A 9,378-nucleotide genomic window follows, 5' to 3' on the forward strand; every position below is an offset into this window, starting at 1 on the left:
ACCTTTGGAATGTTGTAGAAAACAAGATCACCTAACAAAAGTCCATGCATGCAAGTAAAGATACGTAGGCATCCTACAGATGGCCATAGAGATGGGCACCATACCAGAGAATCCAGAGCTGTGAGGTGGCATTAATACCCATTGCAGCACTGTAATGCAGAAGAAGGGGAGATCATTCCTTCTTCACAAACACATTTAATTCTGTTTTATCTGGCGTAAAATGAATTTTACATTGCCAGTAGTCTTCCTTAGAATTTAACTACAGTTAGTGAGTTTGCCAGCAAATCAAAACCATGTTGCACTGTTATCACATTAAAAGAGACTAGCATACTCTGATTTTGACTGTAAGGGCCTGAGTGACTTTAATTGCCACTGAACAAATCAATCTCACCTTTGCAATAGCTGTCCATTTTTAGCACATTTCTGTAACATAATGAAATGGTCATGTCTTTGGTTTAATCAAGACTCCTTAAATATTCATCTGTTAATAGTAATATATTATTTGTAACATTCCTTTTTGATCTCTTGTAAATATAGGTTAAGGGTTTTGTTGTAACGTATGCAAATTAATAGTATTACAAATCACACAAATGTTAGCAGACAAGATTAATTTTGTTTCTGTTGTGAAATCCTGGTTAGAACAATCATGGAAGAAACAGGCATAGAAATGATTGTGGACTCAATAAATGGACTGCCAGAGTTGGTGGTGGTGAGGTAAATGCTAGGGACATTAAAGAAAGTATGGTAAAGCAGAAGAGAGAGATACTAGAAGGGGGAGTGGATATATAATTTTAAAGGCACTTAAAGGGTACTAGATCAATGCAGTGTTCCCTGCTATCTTCAATAAATGAAATGTAGTGTAAGGTTAATATTGCTGACTGTTGCTACACATTTTGACTTCAATGTGTTTTCGTAAGTGAACAGTGCTATTACAAACACATTATTGTAACAACATAGGCAGTGACTCAGCAGATAGCACATTTATTTTTAATGCAAAAAAGAAAAAGGTTGTTTAGTTCCTTCCCAACACTAGTTTCATGGATTCCTGGCCCACTACTGAAAGTCCAGTGCTGCAGATAGGGAGGGAACTGATATGCCCTTCTTTAAATGTGATGCTGAACATTCTAAAACCAGTAAGGAATTTATACAATGTCCAAATCAAATTCCGCCAGTATGTATAAATGGTGCATCTGAAAACAAATCATAAGCCTAAGGGAACCAAGCTATTTAAAAAAAGTAAAATAAATAAAACACACTTTATAGCAAATTCAATAAATCTACCGTGAAAACTATCAACAATTTAAATATTTTAAGCAGCACAGTAATTCTGAAACTTGCAGTATTGCTACTAATTTGTGAACATTATCTAATATGATTTTGATTACATAATATTCAGTTTGACTGAAAAAAAAAAGTCTTGACATTTCATGTAAGGGATTAAGTAAGGTTTAAATAACTTTTTAAATGTTTTGTTAACTTTGTTAAGATGAAAGTTAAAATCATATTTTGTACGACACTGGTTAGTCCTCTGAAAGATGTTGATGTTTAAGATTTAACACTAAATTTAGGTGCAGGACAGCAGCCATAGTTTAGTCAGCAGATCCTCTTTTTTATCATGATAGCTAAGTATAGTCCTTTATTTTCTGTCCAAATACAGTATTATTAAATAAACCAGTACGAAATAAAAACAGCTTCATTCCAGCATTTTTTTTTTTTACTTGGATTATTTTTTTCTAGCAGTATTATAGTAAAACTGGCAGTGGCACTAGACGAGATGCAATCTAGGACCACTTATTCTAAATGCAGTGTTTGACTTTAACATAGTTTTGCCTCTTATAAAGTTTAACATCAGATTTTCCCCTCTCAGTAGACAAGTTACAATGGCAAGAAGTAATGTTGATGGCCTTACTGAATAAATGCATGAGCTCTTTCCTTTTCATCAAATAGATGGATTAATGAATGAAGAATAATGTAGTCAGGACAAAATGTGCTCCTATTAAGGTGGTGATGTTTATTTCAATTCTACTTCTATTAATGGACCTCAACAGTGCTAAAAGTAATAACATTGGTGAGGAATGTATGAAACATAATACATTTTCTTGTACTGTAGAAGCTACGGTTTTAATGCCAAACTAGAATATTCTGCAATGTACAGAGAAAATTTAGTTTTGTAAAACTCGATTACTTTGTTGCAACTCTTACAAATATTAAAGCAACAATGGTACAGTTTTGCTTATCCTGGCAAAATATTTAAATTATCAGATCTCACGAGAATCACTTGAAAACTTGAATGGACTTGAGTTATATTGCAAATTGCCGTTGCTTATTAATATATATTTCACTCAGTGTCTAAAGATTCATTTAATGAATTCCAGTACAATATTTCTATTTATAATAGTAATGAAAATAAACAAAAGATTGTTGTCTGGTCAGCAGACTTGATGGAATTATCCAAGCAAATACAGAAATGGCCCATATCTAGATTTATGCTCAGAATCAATATTACAAGGATTCAGCAAACTGGGAAGAAGTTTTCATCTGGCAAAAGTACCTGGTCCTCCTGTGAAATTACCTGTAGTACCATAAGTGAAACAAGCATTCTGAACCATATTGTCCTGTTCAGACTTGACAATATAACCATGGTACTTGATTTAATAAAAATCATCATGGATAACTGTTACGCAATTCAAGAACTTTGTTCTATCCCTGCTTCAGCATGAATGCATTCCTGCAGCTCTTTTAACTGAAAAGAAACAGTTCAACACAACCCCTAACAACTCTTTTATATTTACAATATACAATGTACATTTGTACATCGGTAGAGATACAGATACAGATATTGATACAAGATATATAGATATAGATATAAATATAGATATAGCCCTTTTGCAAACATTTAAATTAAACCAGAAAAAATATTCAAAGCTTACCTTGGCATAAAACGCTTTCACTGAAAGTAATAATAAAATGAGGGACTGGTAAAAGAAACAAATTTTAAAGTGGCTCCAGATGCAACTGTCAAGAAAAGGATGGTAATTCTGAATGCTAGAAATAATAGCAATACTCTTGGTGTTCACATTTATTGAGACAGTCTCCTGTTCGAAGCCATAAAATCAGCATCAGCAGTGTCTTGCTGTCTGGAAAACAGTGAAACAAACAGTGTCTGCCTTTGAGAAACACAGAGTGCAAAAGGACTATTTATGCAGGGGGGATTAATGTTCCCATAATTGTTGTCGTCACACAAGGGGTGATGCGTAAAAAGGTCTTTTGGATAATAAGAGTGCTACCTATTTTTCTGACAGGAAAATAGCTTTGATGGGTGTAATTATCCATAATTGACTTCTGCATAATGCAGTGGCAGTTAGCAGCTGAGTATCATTTTATTTCTTTGAAGATTTTCTCATATTTTGTTCTTTAATGCCCTCATGCCTGTTACACAAAACAGAAGGAGGATAGGTTATGATGCCTGCATGTGTCACCTCTCTCTTTAAGATAATATTAGTTCTTTATTTCTTAAAAAAAGGCATACATGAATGTGAATAACAAAATGTGCCAAAACTTTTCCAGATTAGAAAGAAAGATGGGTAGGTATTATTGACTAAAATGCCATTGGATATAATAGTAGCTTCCAAGTACTCTAGGAGTGACAAAAGTTTGCAGCTGTAAAGGGAAAGACAGTAGCAATTGACAGGTCACACTGTGCAGGTAGGGCAAAACATGTCAAATATTGAGAACAATATTAATAAATACATGAAGGAAGAGGCAAATTTAAAAAAATGAAATGAAGAGATCACAGCAGCATGACTGAAGGGTCTGAGGAAAGCAGAACATCTGCAATGGTGCAGGAGAAGCAAATTATTTGAAAGTGAAGATTATTTTCTCTTTGAAGTTGTAATTAACAGAATGAAATATTGCAGCAAAAGTTCCTACACTCTTTAAATGAATGCAACAATTCATGAAATCCAGTCCATAGTTATCATTATTGTATCACATGAGCTATTGTCCTAATGCTCCAGCTTAAACTGTTAGCAGACTTTTACAGTTAACAAGTACTCATTTTCTAATCTGTGTAATGTTCAACCAAATATAAGCATTTCATGAATCACTTTTTCAAACGAAAACAGAATGTTACATAGCCACCAGGCAATTTGTCTAATTAGTTTGTTAGTTCACTTCTTCATTCATTTTCTAATACCTGCTTCATTCTATTCCGGATCACGGGAGTGTTAGAGCTTGTCCTAGTAGTTGATGGCTATATGGAAGATTACCTGCCCTGATCAGAATACCACTCCACTGCAGGATACAAACACACACACACACACACACACACACACACACACACACACACACACACACACACACACACACACACACACACACACACATGATCGCACACACACACACACACACACACGCACGCACGCACGCACGCACACACACACACACACACACACACACACACAAAATCAGCACACACACACACACATGAGCGCACACACAAATGAGTGCACACACACACACACACACACACACACACACACACACACACACACACACACACACACACACACACAAGCACACCCGTATGTGCACACAAACATGAGCACACACATGCGCATATGCACACACACATGAGCACACACACACACACACACACACACACACACACACACACACACACACACACACACACACACACACATGACACAATTTAGAGGCACAAATTCACCTTTTGGCACGTCAGTGAAAAGTGTTAAGAAAGCTTATACTTAGTGAATAAGAACATTATATGTAAAGGGTTTTCTTTCAAGGTGACCTAGGTGAGTACAGAGGCAGAACTAATACTTTTGTTATTGCATCCCTGAGTTGTGTACATCTGGTATGGGTGAATGAAGGAATAACTGAATCAGTTAATGAAAGAATGAATAAATGAATGAATGATACTTCCTTGTGGCATGTATTTCTGAACACTCTGCTGTCGTCACCGCATAAAAAGAAGAGTAAATTAGTTTAAATGCATACCTTCAGCAACAGCTCAGTAGCAAAGACTAAGAAAATGGAGAACTCTGATAAATCCAGTGCCCTCCTCTGTGTTCAGGAAGAGATCATAAACAAGCAACACATGAGAAGTCATCAAAACACTTCCTATGTGCTGTTCCTCCAGCCCACCATCAAACTCAGATTTCGTTCATAGGTAGGTACTAAGCTATTGGCCCTAGGGCCTATATAAGCCTAGCCAAAAAGGTACCCTGGCTTTCACCACCCAAGAAAATTATTTTCCTGTTCCCCTGTCAAGCAGAGCCACAGAAGTGATCCCAGGGGTGAATTTCCTATTTCCCAACCAATCATCAAGATTTTTGTTGAAGAGTGCTAATGAGGAGCTTTGTTTGATATAAATAGGTAATGTGTTCCAGAATATGGGAAGTCTCTGGGACAGGAATCTATCCCTCCAGCATGGTCTGTTTATTGTGGTGACAAGGTTTAGGTCTCTCTAGCTCGGAGGGATTGGGATTTCTTTAAGTGGAGCATGTACAACAGCTCTGGGTTTGACATAGCTTTGTATGTTAGGCAGAGATCGCCTCTGAGTAGGTGATATGCAACAGAGTAAAGCTGGAGTTTTTTGAGAAGGTCTGCATAGGGCATCTGTTTGAGGCTGGTAATCTTCTTTGTGAGGTATTTCTGCAGCCTTTCCAGTTGTTGTAGATGCCTTGTGAGGTACATACCAAAAGAGGCATTGTACTCTATAATGGGCCTAATGAGTGATGAGCAGAGGGGAACAATGACCTCTTTTTTCCTGGATGAGAAACCTTTTGTGATGTGCACCATGTAGAAGGATTTCCTCACCACTGTAGCAATCTGATTATCAAAGGGCAGACTACTGTCCACCTGTATCCCAAGGTCTCTTATCACACTTTTGGTGTTAAGTAGACTACCGGCTATGTGGTAGTTCATTGGTACAGAGCTTTTACCAAAGGGGATGACAATGCACTTTTTGGCATTGACCTTGAGGCCATGGCTTTGACACCAGGCATCTGTCTCAGTGCGGCCCTTTTTTAGGATGTCCACATCGTTAGGAGTTTCAATTATGGCTCCTAGTTAGCAGTCATCTGCGAACTTTGTTAGACAAAGACCTTCTGTGTTAGCCTGTACTTCAGAGCAGTAGATATCAAACAGGAGAGGACCCAGGACTGAACCCTGTGGTACTCCACTTGTCACTGGTCTGAAGTCGGATTTGGAGTGTGCTACCTTCACAGTGTGGGTTCTGTCAGTGAGCCAGTTGGCAACCCCTCTTGTAACATAGGGATTTATACTTAGTTTAGTGTGTTTATCTATAACTCCAGAGTGGGGGATGGTGTCGAAAGCCTTGGCAAGATCTAGATAGGCTGTGTGAACCACCTTACCTTCATCTACAGCTGTGGTGACTGCTTCAAAGAAGTCTGTCAGATTTAGGAGACATGATCTACCTTTTACAAACCCGAGCTGGGTGGGGTCCAGAGTTTGGAGATTACCAATTTGTTTGTTTATAAGTTCCATGATGATACATTCCATGGCCTTGCAGACCAGGCTCGTCAGGCTAATGGGGTGTTAGTTTTTGGGGTCTGTGGTGGCTCCCCCATTTATGTAGTGGGATAACTGTCACTGTGCACCATTCAGTGGGCACAAAGTTCACCTTTCACAGCATAATATCTGCATTTCATTGCAAAGTATTCACATGTTATAATTGAGTACCAGGAAGACTAAAGGGATGTGGACCTTAATTCTCAATAAAAAGTTGTTTTTTTATTTACTTTCATAATAATTATGATATATCTAAATGTTATAGTCCAGAGACACCATTCATCTGAGAGGTACCATATTAGATGAGAAATTACATTAGGTTTGATCATGCAGCCTTTAAATATCAATTAAAGAACATTAATGTATCCCAGTTCACTTATTCACCGGTTTCTTGTCATTAATGGGGGACCCACGGGGTCGACTGGAAGAACTAGAAAATGAATAATGGTGACTTGGGTTATGATATAACTTTGATGTATAAGTTGTGAGGTCTTTATTTGTGTAAACCTTCTGAAGCTATTTGTCAGTGAAGCCTGCAAGAATAAATTGTGCATTTGCTACTATATATAAAACTCTGCCCCTTTGCAGGCTGTAAAAGACTAGTGGAAAACCACGCCATGCATTTTTTCATGTAAACAGAGAGTACATGTATCATTATTAGCTAATGAACAGAGTAGAACTTGAAAGTAACAAACCTTTAAAGCATTTGCTGCACTAAATTAATTAACATCACTTCACTCATTTGGTACAAGTATATTATCCATTTATCCTTAGGGGTCTTCACAAAGGTCTTTTGTTTTCTTCCTTATCTTAAGCTGAATTGTGACTTCCCAAACTGAATGCATCTGTAGGTATGTAAAGGTGTGTGTATTGTGGGGTTCAGATTGTGAAGTGGTGAGATATTTCTCTGGGGGTCCATTTAGTTGTGGACACTTGGCTGAAGTGACATTTAGCTACAGAAAAATATGGCTGTCTAAATTCACTGTGAACATACAGAAGCATCCAACACATTGCCCATAACTTCATGCTGCCTGGTGTGGGAAGTGCTGTGTGTTCTGCTTAGTGAACAGTACATGCTTATGCAGCTACAATATGTAAGAGTCTGCTATAGTACAGATGAAATCCTGCATGCAGCTGCAGTGACACTTACACTCCAGTATGTGTTTTAGAAGGGGTAATGGCCACTTACAAAGACACTGCCCATTGTATACTGCATTTTCACTGCTGACGACATGTCCACTGAGCATTCTGCTGCACTGCCCATTGTATACTGCATTTTCACTGCTGACGACATGTCCACTGAGCATTCTGCTGCACTGCCCATTGTATACTGCATTTTCACTGTTGACGAAATGTCCACTGAGCATTCTGCTGCACTGCCCATTGTATACTGCATTTTCCCTGCTGATGACATGTCCACTGAGCATTCTGCTGCTGATGCCTCCCATACTGGCTGCTCTCTCTAGCTGCCTTGTGGGTTACAGACATTATTTTCCCACTGTGCACTTGTATACTCAAGCCGTGGGCATGGAACCACATGCTGTTCTGTGCAGACAGTGAATTTGTAGCAGTCATATGTCTCTGCATATAATATCACTTGAGCCATTTATTCCAAATCAAATGCACCTACATGGAAATGTCTTACTATGTATCAGCCGGAACTTGTGTGTGTGTGTGTGTGTGTGTGTGTGTGTGTGTGTGTGTGTGTGTGTGTGTGTGTGTGTGTGTGTGTGTTGCACATCCTGCAATGAACTACTGTCCACTTCAAAAAGCTGGCTACCTTACACCATTTACATGACAGGTGCAGTGATACCAGATAAAGGAGGCCCCCTATCCACAATGCTTTGCAACTTGAAATAATATACATGGAACAATTATGTGGTGTGTGTGGTGTGCTACCTTTCTTATGCTTAGAGTAGAAAATGTGCTTGCGCTCTCATTTAATCATGTATAGATATGATCCTATCATGACATGCCATCAGAAGCATGACAATTGGACTGAAACAGCTACATGGAATACTACCAATGACACATATATTGGGGAAAACCATGGGAAAAAAGAAGAAACCAAGCAAAACAGCAGAGATGGATACTACCAGAGAATTTAAAATCATCTTGACATGATAATAGTGCTAGAAATATCTCAAATGATGAATTAAAGCTAAAGAGACAAACAAACTAAAAATTACAACATTCAACCCACTAGAGTCCTTCAATTTGTGGCAACCATTTGCCGGGCTGGCATGGAAGCAAAGATTTGCATGCCATAGAATAAGTTCCAAACTGAATAAACATGCACGAGTAATTCATGTAAATTCTTTACTTGTGCCATTAGTAAAGAGTTTAAGACAACATTTAATGCATTTATATTTACTGATGGGTAAAATTTGAACCTGTTACAGCTAAACCTGAAGAACCTTTGGTGCCAATAATAAATGCAATTTATGAAAGGACATGTTTTCACAAGTGTGTACAAGGTGGTGGTGAATCTGTTAAATCTTTCATGGAACATTTATTCTAACTGCATTAATACTGTGAACTGAAGAGGATTGAGTAAAATATAAAAATTGTTCCAGGCATTGCTGACAACAAAGCTTCACACAAGTTGAGTTAGAGAGGAAATTTGGCTATGCAGGTAGCAGAATGGACTGAGTCAATTAAAAGACAAAATACTAACATGCATATTGTGAGAGATACAGATGGAGTTAAGCACAAAATCAATGTTAAACAAAGAAAGCACAGCAACTGCAAAAGCAAATGTGTGAGTGACAAAAAGAGTGTTTGCTGGAAAAGAATGTTCTAGATTTATTTATTTAACAT

At 37.8% G+C, this 9,378-nt stretch overlaps 1 protein-coding gene across 2 annotated transcripts in view; it reads right to left on the reverse strand.

Moving 5' to 3' along the window:
* Nucleotides 1-3,187, reverse strand: part of LOC122791248 (galanin peptides-like) — a 156,603-nt gene extending 153,416 nt beyond the window's left edge. The window contains exon 1 of one of the 2 annotated variants that reach the window (XM_044058919.1): nucleotides 2,931-3,187. The gene's annotated coding sequence lies outside the window, so the exon portion shown is untranslated. The remainder of the gene's footprint in view (nucleotides 1-2,930) is intronic. The other variant, XM_044058921.1, reaches the window with a different exon arrangement.
* Nucleotides 3,188-9,378: the final 6,191 nt, after the last annotated feature.

The sequence above is a fragment of the Protopterus annectens genome, chromosome 17.part0 (assembly GCF_019279795.1).
Source record: "Protopterus annectens isolate FY-2018-M chromosome 17.part0, PAN1.0, whole genome shotgun sequence".
NCBI classification, from domain to species: Eukaryota; Metazoa; Chordata; order Ceratodontiformes; family Protopteridae; genus Protopterus; species Protopterus annectens.